Below are 16,647 nucleotides of genomic sequence, written 5' to 3' on the forward strand. Positions count from 1 at the left end.
TCTAGAGTCTGGGGCCCTGAAAGGGGGATTGATGGGTGTTGGCCCCCCTTTCTGAGTGTACCTTTTCTTGAAAAATATATTTAATTACATGGAGTCCACTTCTAGTCACAGTTAAGAGCAGGCCCTCCGGACTCTACTCGGCATGTCTGTTATGAGGAAATAGCCATCAATATTTTAAAAGCTGCTGACAGGCAAGAAGTTAGCCTTGATGGCTAGAAATTTAGAATTTTTTTTTTTAACTCTCTCTAAAATCTCTTCATTGCTTCTCTAAAGCAGTACTGAGGGAAGGCTTAACATAGATAGAGCAAGGGATGTGATGAAGAGTAATGAGATAAAACCAATCAGAGTCTTCAGGCTTCCGATAACCTAGATGTGTCCTGATTGTATGGCCTGAATTTCTTACCTGGGAGCTTTCCAGAGCAGCCAGCACCCAGCAATGCCCCAGCATCAATGTCACAAAACTGGGTCGTGGGAAGTGTGCTCCAGAGAGTATATTTTAGGGCAAATCTCCTAGGGACATTCTGGATTTCTAGCTGTGATCGAACAGAATGAATGATGTTCAAATTCACCCATACTTTCCAGATATCACCTCAGAGGTCTGCTGAGGTGCTTGGCGAGTATATTCACTCTTTGTTGCTGCTAGAGAAGTTTTGCAAATAGTTGCTAGGCTATATGATTTCCGCTCTGCCTACAAACTGTTCAGGGGTCATGTTTATGTATAGGTCGGTCGGTCTCTGTCTCTGTCTCTGTCTCTCTCTCTCTCTCTCTCTCATGCAACCTCACCCTTACCTCCATTCCAAAATTAGTTTTTCTTTGTTCCTATATCACAATGCTAAAAGACTAAAAGCATCTTCCTAGAGCAAAGTTACTTAGTATTTTGTACACTTGTTCAGAGTCACATGAAATCCCAACTGGGGGCGGGGGGGCAAAAAAAGAGGTGAGTTTATTAACTTTTCAAAATACCTGTGCCCTGTGTTTCCATAGCATCTACCTGAACCGCTCATATACTCTGTTACATTTGGGCATGTGCTTATTTCCATGAATCCTTTGAAGAGATTCAAAACAGTCGCAGAGCTACCTAGGTACGAAAAGGACTTGAAGATATTAGTTGCTAGCTTATTACCCCAGGAAAATGGTACAAGGCACTGCCTCTTTGCTTTGTCACGATGGTCCAGACCCCGTGAGACTCCCCAGGTCAGACTTTCGCACCATCTGCACAGACTCAGTTGAGAATAACTGGTTAGAGAAGCAGGAGAGGAAGGGAGTGGGGCATGAAACTGAACTACTGGATCTATGCTTTGAAAAGTGCTAACAAACAGAAGCGAGGAAAGATTGTAAAAGAAGACAAAAAATACCTTCTATGTGTACTTGTGGACTGCATCTCACCGTACAAGCAAATAAAATTAGGAATCAGTGATCAGCATGGACTGAAATGTTAGACAGGCCATCAAGCATTACATCCTCCTCTAAGACTAGTCAATTTTACTAAGTGGTTTATTCAAAAAGAGGACATTCTTACCAAGAAACTGTCAAATACAGGTTTAAATGCATCACTCATTTTACCTGATGTCTCTATGGACATCCACCAACTTCTAGTTTTCTGAAACCAAATTCTAAAACATGTTCATTTCAGTTCTGCTCGTGTGTTTATAATACAGCCACTTCCGGGTGAGGGGTGCTCAGGGTGAGGGGCAGAGAGACGCGCTGCTGCTCACATGTGCTAGTGGTGTGAGGCGTAGCACTGACACGCTCAGAGTCGTCACTCTTTTAATTATGTTTTTGTAATTTTGTTTTTCTTTCTTTTTTACCACGTGGCATTGTAGTAATCAGGGTACACTAAGCTGCTGTAACAAATAGACCCAAAAATGTATTCAGGCTTAAAACCCAGTAGAAGTTTCTTTCTTGTTCATGTCAGTAATCCTTTCTGGGTATCCTGGTTGGTGGGCAGCTTTCCTCTGCCTGATGTCACAGAGACCACACCTCCCTGTGGCTCTACGTTCTTGTGCTGTTCCCCAGTCTTCCTAGAGGAGAATCATGGGGGACACCAATCTACAGATTACGAGGCCTTTCCCCTTGAAAATCCACATCTTAGGTCTGGGTTGGTTCCAAGAATCTACATTTTTACAGACACTCCAGGTGACTGTCTTCAGGAAAGTCTGAGAAACACTGTGTAAGACGTAATTAGATTGTGGAGAGAGATTTTGGACATTTGTTGCCATGTTAGGCTGAGAACGCCTGTGTTGGAAGAAATGGTGGGCAGACAAGAGGGATGAAACCTAACTCCTGGCACCTTGTTTAACTATCTTTAGTCTTAGAATTTGGCTACTGGCATCGTTATATAGACAGGATTATACTGTGATTCTACTATGTGACACTGATACATCTGTTCAAACCTGAATTTGTCTTTGAATTAGCTGATTGCTTCATTCAGTTGACCAAGTTTACCAGTCATCTTGACATACAGTTGTTTTATGGTTCATATCAGATACTTGGGATATATCACCTTATGACAGCTCTTTAATACGGAGGTCAGTGTGTAAGACTGACTAGTCATGAAATCTTGGGAGTTCTTGGCCCCTCCTCCCATAATGTTGAAACCTTTAGAAGCTTACCAACATGGAAATTAGCAGCATAACTACATTGGATGAATAGTCGTTGAATTATTTATCAGTGACCTCTGTCCAAAACTGAAGGATGGAAAGCTGCTCCACCCAGTCTTTTGAACGTGCCAGAAGAGTGACATGAGATGTGTGGAATTTGTTTCCTGTGCTCCTCACAGCATATTCGAGTCCTAGACTTAAACTTTCTCTGCGCTACCCAACAGGCATGAAGACTGCGTCCCTTTCCACAAACTGGAATGTGCTCAGCGAATTCAAACCAAGTTTAATATTAGCCTTAGATAGTTATATTCAGGAAGGTAATTCTTCCTCTTAAAAAAGTATTCCAGGACATACTTGAAAAAATATTAGGAATATCTACTATTTAGGATTGCCTGAGCTATTGATTTTTTTGTGACAGAATAAAACTGAGAACCATGAGGACTTTAATGGTGGGAGAATATCTATTTTGACTACAGAGAAATATTATTATCGTTCTTTATCGGCACAATTAGGAAGCAATAGAGTACAGCAGAGACTTTGCTGTGTAAATGATCTTTGTTGCCTCAAGCCTCTTAGCTCATTGAGAAGTGTTTTTCCTTCCACCCCCATTGTAATAATTGTGTGTGTGTGTGTGTGTGTTTGAAATCCACACAGACCGTACCTCTTGAGTCCAAAAGGGCTAAAGACTTGGAAATCCATCTTCATCCAGTCATCGGAGGATGGAATGGGAGCCTGCGGGATATTTCTTTCCTATTTTTTCTAAAGGTTTAACAGAAGAATGAGTGTCGTTGACAATGATTGAGAAAAATGAAAGTTTTGAGATCAAACACTGCTTCCGTGTACTCGCAGTGTGGGGAAGGCTGATAGATGGCGGCGGCGTCTTAGAGCGAAACCAAATAGCTGCTAATCAGTGTGTGGCGTGTAGAGTTTTCTGTAATCTTGAAATCAAGGAAATATTTCATTTTACCTCTGAGGTTTTCTAGGGAGAGAGTCCGTGGCAAAGGAGATCAATCTTCTCTCCACCTGCTGGAGAATGGGCAGTTAGCTCTGCAGCTAAATTTTAAGCACGTCAAGTGCAAGGACCATGTATAATATTTTTCTTGTATCCATAATCGGTTATACTTATTTGATTTTCTGAGAAATGGAAAGCCATGCTCAGCATATATCCGGGTTGAGACTTAGAACAGGGAAACAGCATGGCGGTCTCTGGCACGCAGCCCACCTAACTGGACCCGGGCCCAGGCTTTGTCAGGATCCAGCCTCTTTGTCCATATACCAAACACCTCTCCCTGCCTCAGTTTCTTTTACTGCAGACAGGGACTTAAAAGAGAGAGTTGCTAAGGTCCCTTTATGCTCTTCAGTCCAGCATGTCTAGTTGATCTCAGTCAAATCAGGACCAACCCTTGTTAAAATTATGATAGGAGTGAAGTTTCTTTCCCCCGCTCCCTCCATTTTTCCTTTTTTTTTTCCTTTCTCATGAGACTACCTTATGCCTCAGGGCCTACGCCCTCACTGTATAACGTCTTACCAAAGTCTGTCATCAGAGATATATTGATACCATAGTGTAAATCACTGGAAAATATAGATCGGAGTGTTGTTTTCTGAGGAATTTTTATTTTAATATAAATTGGAGCTTCCAGGTCAAAGGATGATGCTCAAAGAAGAAGAGGAAGGACTGGGATAGAGAATGAGGGAGAAGGGTCTGTGTAAGTCTGCCTGCGACAGCCCTGTTTTAATCTGTTGTCCCAGAATCATTAATATTTACCCCCTTTCCCCTTCCAAAGCGTCCCCACTTGGATGGTGACTTATTTGATCACCTTAGATACAGAGGAAGCTTCCATGGTGCCCCTATAATTATATCATACATAGAAGGAAGAAAAGAAGCCACACTTTACTTAGTGTTTTCTGCATGCCAGGTTCTGAGCTTGGCGCTGTGCATACGTTATGTTACTAAATGGATTAAACAAAATCTATCTCACCTAACCATCAAAGCACACCTCTCTTAGGCTAGAAAGTGGTCAATTATAGCAGAGTCATTTCTTGGAAAATGGACTGAAGAGTATCACATGGGCTGTTTTGACCACGAGCCGCCCAGATGTGGAAGGCTCATAGAACATGAAGTGTAAACCAGATGCTCTGGGGCGAGCAGATGGGGAAATGCCCTTCAGACAGTCAATCAATACGTATTTACAAAACATCTACATGCCTAGCAGCGTGCCATGCCTTGTGGAAGGGCCATACCTTGAGGATATGGCCCCCCTACCCTCAAGGAGCTTCGATGGTCCGAGGTAGCTGATAATAAAGCAATAACTGAACTGTGCTGAGACAGCAATTATCAGGCAGTCAGGTTTTTCCCGTCTTATCATTATGTGATGGTAGCTGCTGGGAACGCCTTTTCAGGGGTGCCTGTGTATACCTGGGGGGCACATACCCCAGTTCTCCTGCCCCTTTCCTCTCCTGATCCTAGACATTTAGAGTGCTGCCTCTTCAGGCAAAGCCCAGTGCCACTGCTTTTTCTCCCCCTTTCCTGTTGCGGAAATAAAGGGCGGTAACAAACCTGTGGTTAAACTCCTTTTATAGTAATGAGGCCTGGGTGTGCTCATTAGACAGCAACAGGTTTTATTTCAAATAACAGACTGTTTTAGGGAAGTTTTGCCACTTGGGGGAGTACCATCAAGTGTACAGTTGGGGAAATTTTTGTTGTGCCCCGAACGGGGAAGTCATCACAAGTATTCCATTAAAATTGATGGACTGTTTAGAGGCCATATAAATGGATGTGCAGAGTACTCGAAGGTCATGCAAATGGGTGAACTTGGCTAGTTTGGAGTAATTACTTCAGAAAGCAAGACAACAAAATCAATTCCAAACCCTATTAAAGGGTGTGTGGTCATCATTTACAAAAGAGTCTCACTCCGTCTGCCTTCCACCCGGAGGCCGGGGAGGGGTAGAGGGGCAGCGTGACAGTGTGGCAGGGGGTTGACGCTGCCTTTGGGTACCCTGGTTTCGTTTGTTGTAACATTGGGGTAACGCCTCCTGTCCCCCTCCCCCCTCCTAAGGGAACTTGCATAGGGTCTGCCTGGCTTGGGGCTTTAAGGAGGAATAAATTTAACGTGGACAAAAATCTCTAACATTTATCAAGCACTTTGATAGATATGCCAGCAGCTGTGTCATACATTTTCATAACTTGTTTAATATAATAGCCCTATGATATAGCTGCTGTTATCAACCCCATTGTATGAGTAAGGAAACAGAGGCTTGAAGAGGCTAAGAAATGTGTCAAATACCCCATCTGTCTGAGATGCTGATAAGAGATGACTGCTCATTGGAAATTTTATGAATGAAGCAAGACAGACATATCCAGCGTGACTTTGAAAACTGCCATAGTCGCTGCCATGAGAACTCTGGGACCTCTTATTACTGGAACATCGTCTTATATTTGGCTGCAAAAGTGCTTTTCTTACATGAGTTCCACTGCTCCAGACAATTTGTAAAGATCTCTCCCTCCCTGATCCACATACACATGAAAAATGACTTTGTTGTTATGGGAGGGAATGAGGCAGTTAGAGTGGCCATAATATCAACTCTCCACGGTCACGTGCCACAGGAAACAGCCTACGGTCAGTGCAGATTTTCACTTCAGCCAACATACAGTTTCTGTCGCCAAACGGTTTTCCTCTCTGTTTCACTTTGGTTGTAAAGACCAGAGGCAGGAAGTAGAGAGGAGTCCTCACTCAAATTCTGGAAAAAAAAGAATACCTCGGTCCTACTTTAGATTCAAACGCCACTTGAAAGTCCAGCCCCACCTAGAACAGGCCCATAACAAGTTAGAATGCCAGTGGGGCCACTGACAGCTGCCGAAGGACAGAGCTGAGCTGCGTTTTACCCAAGCAAACAACAGGGGTCTGTACTCCTGGTCTCCACGAGTACAAGTTGCCGCACATGGAAGCAGGACGATGAAGTTGAGACTTAACAGACTGGTCTGGGAAGCATCTAACAGCCCGTGTGCTGAATTGCGAATCATAGGAAAAGAGATAGGATTTTAACCTACTCTCATTGCTACTGTCTCCTAATTATAGTGCCATCCTATCCTCAAGAGCATTCATACTATGAAATAACTTGATATTAGAAACTTCCTTTTAATGAGGTCCCTCCGTACTTAAGAAACAAAATCCTTTTTAATTGGATTCGAGGCAGAACTCCCTGCTACCACAGTTAGCCGTGGGCTGCCTTCCTTAAGCTATGTGAAGGGGTCCTGGTGAGTTCAGCCCGGTCAAGCCATGCGCCCTTGGAGAAGAAGCAGTCACTGCCGTCCCCCTTGGTACTGTCTCTGCCTCGTCACCAAGATGCCTGGGAGACCGACCGGCCAGTCACACCAACTTTAGGGAAACTGCCCAATATGGCCTTGTCAAGTTCAACCTAAACTTATGCTTTTCTTACCTTTAGAGGAAAAGTGTGGTCCTCCTTCATACTCTATAATTAGTATTTTAAAAATAAAAATGTAATAACTCCACAGTTTGATTATTACCTTGTTTTCCAAAGGTCAAGCGACCTTTCCTGTAACAAACGAGACTGCTTGCTTCCTTCATCCTGTCCCCCACGGCTCCTTGACAAATAGCGCATCATCCATAAACCCACCTTCCAATGCTTAGAGCAGAGTGAGAAACTCAAGAAATGGCTGAATGCATTGAGTATCCTATAGGGAAAAGGGTGACGTTAAAATTCTTCACATACTTGGGCGGCCGGTTCTGCTCAGTGGTTGGAGCACAGGGCTCATAACACCAAGGTCACCGGTTCGATTGGACATTTGAAATGGTTTAATGTACTGGCTTATTTCAGAGGCCCAGGGAAAGGGGGAAAGCAGATCCCAGCCATTTGGCTCTTGATTCCTTTTCTAGCTGTGTTCTGCTTCCGTTGGGGTTTATATAATCATGGGTGAGGAAGTGTTGCAGTGTGCACATCCCTCCTCAGTTGCTTTCCCAAAAGGCTTGAAAATGCAGCAGATTTAATCTAGGTCAAAAAAGAGAAAGAAACTCAATTTTCCTGGCAGAAGATTGAGAGAGCGTGCCTGTCTTCCCAGAGCCATGGGACCATCAGGAGATGCTTCCTCCAAGAGAAGTGCCCAGGGCAGTAGGAGGCTGGCAGTCGCCTAGATCTTGTGGCCGCTTCACAGAACATGGTCACAGCATGTCCGGTATGGAGTCTGAGGAAAGGGGGTGGGGTTGCAGGGAGCCGGTGATGTCTGCGTCCTCTCCCTGATTGACAGGTAGGCTCAGATTTGCTGTGTAGATTCAGGGTTCTGGGAGGAACAGAGAGGATCTGGCCCCAGGCTGCCAGAAGTAGGAAGTACAGGTCATGCTTTGTCAGTGAAATTCCCAGGGGGATTCCCTTGGGTGTGCACTTGGTAGTCTAAACGGTGACAGCCACATAATTCAAGCCCCGAAAGCAGAATGGCAGCCTTGTTCCTCTGGTTCCTAGGTAGTGGCCAGATGGCAATCCTTTTTACATCAGGGTGCCAATTATATCACACTATAAAACTAAGCTAATTGGATACAGTTTCATTAAAAGTTGATTTCTACAGGATGTGGCATTTGTGCTGGGTAGTCGTTACGCTAGCTATGGAAGACCCACTTTTAGATAGAGAAAAAGGTTTGTCTTAGGAAACTGTTAGAAGTTGAAAACCAGAGAGGGTTAGGTTATAAAAGGACCTTTTTGGTGATGTGGAAGGTTGAAGGAGCTTTGGGGATCCTTCACAGTAAGGCAGAAACCATCTGGGGTGGTTCGTGTGATAGGCACTGACTTTGCAGGGTGCTGTCTACCACCATTATTAGGACGGCCTTGCCTTTCCTGTTAGTTACTCGTTAAGCTAGTAGAATTAGTTAATTGTAAAACTCAGTGATTCCACAGAAGGGGCCTAGAAGCCAAGAGAAAGAAGCACCATGTTAACACCCTCTTAATTTCCTTTTTCTTGGTTTTGAGTTTAAGGCAAAAAAAGGTTGGGGGAGGGGGCTTGCGAAACAGAACTCTGTCATCTTCTTGCAAGTTCCCCCCAGAGCCTTTTTTTTTTTTTTGCTTTGATTGCTGCTTTCTTCTCTCCTTTCCTTCATTATCTCTCAGTGCATATCGTTGCTCCACCTTGGTGCACTATCCAAAAAGAGAGCAGCCCCCATAAGGGTTGCCAGGATACATAACGGTGTGTAGCAGCGCGGGGGCTGGACTTTAAATGTCGCTGTGAAGTCAGTAGCATTGCTTGTGAGGTCCCATCTTCTACTCCTCTGAGGCAAGCCATATTTTGAGGACAACGTGAAAGAAGTAAACACCTAGGACCGTGGAGGCCACGAGTTAATAACAGTGCATTTGAAATGATCTGTAATTGGCAGCACCAGGGCTTCATGGTGGGAGGGCACTGGGCCGAGGAAAGGGGTACATATACCCGTGTTTCTCCAGGGCACTAGTTCTCCTCCTAAAGTATCTGTGTACTTTCAAAGAATGGCATTTTGTCATTGTCTTTTTTTGTCAAGACACTGAGGGTCACCTTCCAGACCAGTGGAAAACTACTTCTTTTTTTAAAGTCAGTGCTAGGTTTTCTTTAAACATAGAATTCAGGGGATTTTTGATGGGGTTCTTGAACCTTTAACTGCTTTGGAGAAACTGAAAGTCAAGGGTCTTAGCAGGCGTGTGGTCAATGATTGGTAGTTGAAACCTCATTGCGTGCAAGATTCGCTTGAGCACAAAATGCACCGCTGAGATCAAGCACCTTTGAACTCTGAGGGAAGTATGAAATTCTATATATAGTGGAGAAGGTTGAGGGAGAAAATAGACTACAAGGGGAATCAAGGATGTGAGTATGTCCTCTTTAGACTTCAACTGGCCTGTGTGCTCCTGACTTGACAGGAAGCCAAGATCCCCGTTGCAATGCAACTTGTGTAATGCAGGCCCATGCTCAGCCTGCAAATGTGCGCTCAGAAGAGAGCTTCATTCACAGAAAGAGAGGAACCAAAGCGGGTTCACTAATTCAGCCTTCCTGGGCCTGCTTCCCTTCCTTGATCTGCCGGCCCCTTAGAATTCCAAGGCAGCCGTTAAAGGTATTTTCAGTTCACAACATGATCACTTCCTTGATGTCCTGAATTCAAATATAACTTGAATTGAATTTGTCTGCCAGGACTGCTACTTTGTTTTGAAAAGAAAGAAATAAGTACAGAGTGCAACTGTCCCATGGTCATTCTGTGGCTGTTTTCAAGTGTTTGTTTGCTTAGATTTAGAAAGGAACATAGATTTCTTATGTGGAAGACATTGAATGGCCTTTAAAGACATGGACAATCCCTTCTCCGTACCCTGTGGACAGAGTTCGTTGGGAGACAGGTGTCCACAGTACGATAAACTGCAGACCTAAAATACATTGTATTTTACCAGCTTAGCCAGAGTTGGGGGAAATCATTTTTTTCTCCTTCTTTCCTCCATCCTCAAGTTGCACAGTTACTTGTTTGTATTTCAGAAAAAAGTTCCATTATTTTTCACGGGAACCTATTACTAAAGAGTGGCACCAGAAAAATAACTAGCAGTTAGAACGTTCTAAAAAGGCCCTTTCTCCCATATGAGAGTAGCTTTCACAGGAGAATTTATGCTCCGCCCAGGCTGGTGGCTCCAAGAGAGTCATCAGGAATGTGTCACTAGGCCAGCCACACAAGGGGCTGGCTTCCTGTGCCCTTGAGTGTAAATTGTTGGCCTGTGATCTGAAATGTCTACACTATAGCTGACGGGTGACTATTTCAATAATTGAAAACCATTCAAGTCACTGACCTGCCGTCTTTCTACCTGGATTCTTTCAAACAAACACACAGATATTAATACAAACTGCCTTCTTGTCTATATTTTAGAGTCAAGGGTTTGAACACAGTGCCTTTTTAAAATGGTGTCTCCAGAGCCTCAAACCTTAGCTCCCTTCCTCCCTAATTTGGTAAGGTGTGGACGCCTGGGAAGGGGTCTCTTTAATGAGTACGGTGTCAGTTTTCTTCGGGGCAGAGTTAATTTTAAAATCTGATCTCTGGTGACATTCTCTAGGGCTGTGTCTCTACTCCCCCCACACCGACAGATGAACACAAATTGCTGTTTGACTCAAGACAAGCCATGATGTAAACTGGTTATCTCTGTATACGCAGTGCATTTTTAAATTCTGCGAGTATTATCACCAACAGTTTCCAAGCAAAGATTTTCAAGAGAAACAGCTGTGGTTTGAAAAGATTTGTGATAATCCAGATGGTTTCATTGAGGATAAATCTACTTGATCATTTAAAATTAAAGTCTTTCAGTACAGAAGAGTATCTTCTGTATGATTTTAAATACACTACGTGTGTGTGTGTGTGTGTGTGTGTGTGTGTGTGTGTGTGTGTGTGTAGATACCATTGGCCTATCTTGTTTGGGGCTTTATCTTTGGAAACAGCAAAAACCTTATAACAGTGTCTGAAATTATTCAGCCATTAAGCCAGCAAAATACCTGAGGGAACCCTTTGTGAAGCAGAAACTATTTGTGAAGAGATACAGTCAGGCGCCAGCTACCCTATCTGGAGTACGTAGCACTTAGCCTCTCTGGGAATTGCCACTCTCAACTTCTGATACAAGATGGTCTAATCATATTGCACAATTATAATACTGATTACACATCGCTTTACAAGCTAAACATATAACTAGATTGCTAAACTTGCCAACTTCTGGGAATCTGGGTGATGAAAGGCTTCCAGTCCCCCTAATGTGGCTCTGAGGAGCCAGGAGGGTGGCACACGGGACACTGGAACCAGGTTACTCTTCTGGACCCCTCCTGCCCTCGCTGCCCAGCTCCCCTTGCTAGCTGGCCACCCAGGCAGACTCACTAGAGGCCTCGCACCATCAGCCTTTACAGACGACGCGGTGCACCCAGGACATTTCTCTCCTGGGCCTTCTCCACCATCAGATTTCATCTGTCTTACGCTGGCTCCTTGGGGGCTCTGCTACTTGTCAAGCAGCAAAACGAATCCATGGGCAGGTGGTAATGGCCGGTGTGCTTTAACGTGTTACCCGTAAGGTATATATACAGAGCTCATTAGCATCTCTTGGTCATGAAGAGTGGCCGTGCGAGGCTCTGTGTAGGCCTGAGGCTGTGGTATTTGGTTCTGGAAACACCTCTCGGGTTTTGCCACGGAACCTGTTTCACCTGTGAACTTGCAAAGTCCTGCTGAGGAGCAGAGGGCCAGGACTGATAAATGGACACGTGCAAGATGAATTTTTTTATTTTTTATTTTTGCTCCAAAATCCAAAGCTCTTACTGATACAATTCACTGTATCAATGAACCTGTTGAAAAACATGAGGCCATCAAGTAGCCTGGGTGTGGAATGTCATGTTCATCTTTCCTACACTGGCTGCTGCCACGGGCAGAAACTCCTGAACGCGTGGATGAAGGTGGCAGAGCTGGGAAGTGCAAGCGCTTATTAGCATCCAACGAGCAAAGCAGAAGAATGTGAAGCAACAAAAATTAGCAGCATTCAGCAGAAATAGGAGGGTTGAGGTCCATCCAACTGTGTTAGCCTCTGCCGACTGCCCAGCGTCCCCTGGCAGATCATTTCTCACACTGGACAGGGAGGAGCACCTTCTCCGCACTACATGGGTGGCAGGAAAAGGCGGCTTCTGGGAATGACCCTGGCATCCCTGAAGCCGGAGGGGTTGTCCCCTCCAGGCCGTGTTGTGACCTCTGACCACCAGAGAGCACCTGCGGCTCTGGTACGTGTCCCACCACTCACCTTCCCATGGTGTTGGAAACAGAACCTGCTAAAGGAGGGAAGTCGGTCCCCAGAATCAGGTTGCCGAGCCATCTGCTGTTGCAGCTGACCTCAAAATGCATCCAGTAAATTTCAGACCTGAGCTACAGCTGGTGTGGGGAAAGCTCAGAGACAGGTGGTTCCCCTAACAGCTGCACATGCTGTTAGGGGCGGCAAGAAAGAGAATTCCATGCTTGTTGAACCTCGGTGGGTCTTCTGGGGTCTCTGGCAGCCCCCTGACCTTTTGCCATGATAATCACCATATCAGGGCAAATCATAGTTCTCCCTTCCTTTGTTGAAATAATCTCTGCGGGTCAAGGAATCTAAGATTTTTAAGTGAGCATATCAAGTGATAATGGATAAAAAAAGAAGACTGTGATTGTTAGCTGGGAGAGTACTCACAGAAACAAGAGTCTTTCAAACACATTCTCATTCTGGAAGTGTACAGACGAAACTCCCAGTGGGGGGGAAACACAAATTGCTGCATTTAAGGTGACTATTTAAATTCATAATTCTGTATTCATCCTGCAAATTTTAAGATAACTTAATCAAACACTGTTTTCATTAAGTGAATTGTATGCATGCTAAATGAAGTGCAAGACATTTTTAGCCCAAGAAAGGTAAAGAATAATTTTGACTTTTGACTTTAAAAATTTGTTCTGAATGAAACATTTTGGCTCCGTAGCCACGTAGCTCGTGGGGGAGGATTTGAGGCAGAATTGCTTTCCATTCACTGATTTAGAAGTGATGAAACGAAAGTAACTAAGGTACAGAGGAAGTAAGGTATTTTCCCGAGTCACTCAGGATCCAAATGTATGAAACCAAAAGGGAGAATCTTGGGGTGATTCCCAATCATATCCTTCCCCAGAACCCCCACATTTCTGCAAGTTGTTCATTGAATGAGGGTGCCCAGCTGAGGCTACAAGTATAGCCAGAAATTCACCCTGGGCTCTGCTCGCTAAGTCATGGGCCGAGGCAAGAGGTGGTTTGCACCTGGAGATGGGACATCTTTCTCAAAGGTGCGAGGTTTGCTTGCCAAGCCCAGCATCTATGGAAATGAGCTGTTGGGTTGGGGGTCCATGGACTGTGATGGAAGCATGTCACCAAGGTTATGCAGGACATTCTCCTGTGTGTTACAACTAAATCTAGAGCTGATCTTGATGTCACCTTAAAAGACTGTTGTTTAAATGGGCATAGAGTAAGAGTTAAGAGCTGTGCATAGTTCGGAGAGGATTGGTAGTGAGCCATGCACAATTTCACCGTATCAGTTGCACAGGCAGAGTGGACCCTGGATGAAACTGAAAAGAGTGTGGGATTTGGGGTATCTTCCCATCTGCCCTTCTGTGCATTAGACTCCTCTCTTCATTCCTTTCATCTCTTCACCCCCACCCCACTCTGCTCAGACATTAGCTTCAAACTTGGCCATTTAAACACACACACACACACATACATACATATATATACACACACAACCTTATGTTACTAAGAACGTTGTTCAAGAGGAAAGCACTTTAGCCAAATTTATACTAAGATGTAAATAGCTAGGAACAATAAAGTGTAACAAACCCCAAGGGTGCCATTTTAATACTTAAATAGGAAATGAACTGCACTTCCCCAGTGGGTTTCAGGCAGTGGGAAATGGTGTGGATTTTGTTTGGGTGTTTACGCCAGGGGAGGCTTCTTTGTTCCTGAGTCCACTGCATATTGGTCAGAGCTCTTCAGGTTGGCCCGACATACAAGATTCCCTCAGTTTGCATCATCTTGGTTCCTTGCTGCTTTGATCTTATCGCTGTGTTTGCTTACCCATTCCCAGTGCCCTTGGCGTTCCCCTGCTCTTTAGGCCAATCTAAGGACTTCATTCTTAGCTCTGAGTATGGCCAGACTGACATTTGTTTTCTATCTTCTTTAATTGCCTTTTTCCAGGCAAGCAAACTGCCTTATAACTTTTTACTCTACCCCTAAATCTTATTTTTTTTAAGCATCACAGCCCCCAAAATCCATCTGCTTCAAAGTATCAGATTCTACCTCTTTTTTGAAGCTATGATTATTAGGTTGAAGTTCAGAGGTTCCCCCATTGCTTCTTTATCTGGGAGCTAACCCTGTGAGCCCAGGAGAGGGAATGGAGAACTTGCTACTGTGTTTCCCCAAAAATAAGACCTAGCCGACCATCAGCTCTAATATGTCTTTGGGAGCAAAAATTAATCCAAGACCCGATCTTATTTTACTATAAGACTCGGTCTTATATTAATTTTTGCTCCAAAAGACGCTAGTATTAGAGCTGATGGTCTGGCTAGGTCTTATTTTTGGGGAAACACAGTAAGAGTCTAATAGTGAGAAGCTTTTAGAAGGCAAATGTATCTTTTTCTGCTTTTCTTTCTATTAGCATAGTTGTTATTTTTTCATCTTTGTAGAGTGATTGCTGTAGGTTACTGGAAGCTGGGACTTGACTTTCCTGTTTTAAGCTCTTCCTTGTTCTGAAGCAATGCCTATCGCTTTTCCTGGGCTTACGTTATGCCGGTGAAGCTAACATCACTTGCTTATTTCATCAGTTCAGTAAAAAAAACCTACCATCGGGTAGCATGGCTCAGTGAACTCTGGAGAAAGGAGTCCACATAGCTGAAGCGAAAAGCTCAGATAAAAATGGTCTGTCCATCTGTGATCCTATAAGGGAACTTCGTAATTTTGCATGTCCTCCATCATGCCAATAGTACATGTTAAGGGCTTCTGACCCTTGGGTGCATGGAGCTTTCTGAATGCCAGGAAGCTATGATCGTACTCTACTTTGTCCAAAAGGTCAACGTTTTGCATATTTAATCTCAGTAGATGCCAACGAAATCACATATATGACGTTTCCCAATTTCTTTGCAAATGAGGATGAAGCATCTTCAATGCATTTAGAAATGCTATATGAATGGCACTCCACTTGATTTTCCCCTACTCCTTTAAATGAGCTTTTGTTTAGAAAAATCGGAACCCAAGCTTGTCATTCTAAAGATGGCCTATGGCGTCAACGCTCCACTTTCCAAGTGTGCCTTCTCTTTTATTTTCTCTTGATCTTATTGACATCATTTCCCTAAATAGAACCAGTGTTGATGCCTGCGTGTTGGGTGTTTCTCGCCTGCTCCTTGCTGTCCTTGGTGGAGAGCACCCCTCAGAGCTGCCCCATCGCTCTGGCGCCCTGCATTTGGATCCTGTAGTAGAGGCGGGTAAAGCGTGTACAGTCTGGATGAGTACGTCTCGCAGCCCGGTTCACCGGGGACAGACAGCCGGGCTCTGAGGCAGCATCTTTTTTCTTTACATTTCTAAAGTTTGTGCCCTCCCCCCTTTTTCAAGCCTGGTTGTGCTAAGAAACTATGCTAATTAGCAGATTGTTAACCGATATCTTTATCTGGTTTAACCAGATATGTTAACCGGTATCTTTAGCTACAGAATGAAGAAGGGGTTAGCCATGCTTCAGAATGCAGAAGGAAGGGTCCAGGGTTTCCACACCATTTTCTTTGGTGGAGGGAGCTGGTTGGGAAAAAGGTAAATGCTGGCCTCTCCTGGGGGGACATTCAGCCTAGACTCCCACCGGCTCCTCGAAATAAGGAGTCAGGAGGTTGCCAGTCACTGTCCTACAGCCACCAAATACATGGGACAGAGTGCTCACACATCTGTTTGGGCATGTGCCCACCTGTATTGTAACCGAATTGCAAACTGGTTAAAATAGAGTCTTTCATTCTGGCCAACAAATATTGAGTATCTCATGTACGGAATTTGCCTCGTGTGCTGTGATGGAGATAAAAAAGAATAGAGTATTATCCCTGCTTTTAAGAAGCTTATAATCCAGTTGTCTAAGCCATTGAGTTTAGAAAGTGTTTTAAAAGTGTGATGTTCTAGAGATATCCTGTAAGGAAATTATACTTAATGTAAGTTTCTGCTATTGTTGTTGTGATGAAACACGTTTCTTTCTGCGGTTGCGACACCACAAGTCCCATTAACAACTCACCCACCACCTCCCACCCTCATTTCTGAAGAGCTGTATTCCATATAGTTGGTGCACAGAGCTATGAATTGATCGCCAATGTGGGGAAAGCTAATAAATATGATTTAGGATGAAAGGCACTGTGTAAATGCTTCAGATGTTGTTATTACTGTTCTCATGCACTTTATTATTTTTAAATTGTGCATCCTTTTAAGTAGATTATTTGTTCACCACAGTCTCCATTATATCTAAGCAAAGCATTCACAGAAATTTCTAAAACCTTTTCATTTCTCTCTG

The 16,647-nt window shown here is 44.0% G+C and overlaps 1 protein-coding gene across 21 annotated transcripts in view; it reads left to right on the forward strand.

The window, feature by feature from the left end:
• Window positions 1–16,647, forward strand: part of CELF2 (CUGBP Elav-like family member 2) — a 790,463-nt gene that overhangs the window by 662,222 nt on the left and 111,594 nt on the right. The gene's annotated exons all lie outside the window — the stretch shown is intronic.

The sequence above is a fragment of the Rhinolophus sinicus genome, chromosome 1, assembly GCF_057876585.1.
Source record: "Rhinolophus sinicus isolate RSI-liver-muscle chromosome 1, RSI-T2T, whole genome shotgun sequence".
NCBI lineage: Eukaryota > Metazoa > Chordata > Mammalia > Chiroptera > Rhinolophidae > Rhinolophus > Rhinolophus sinicus.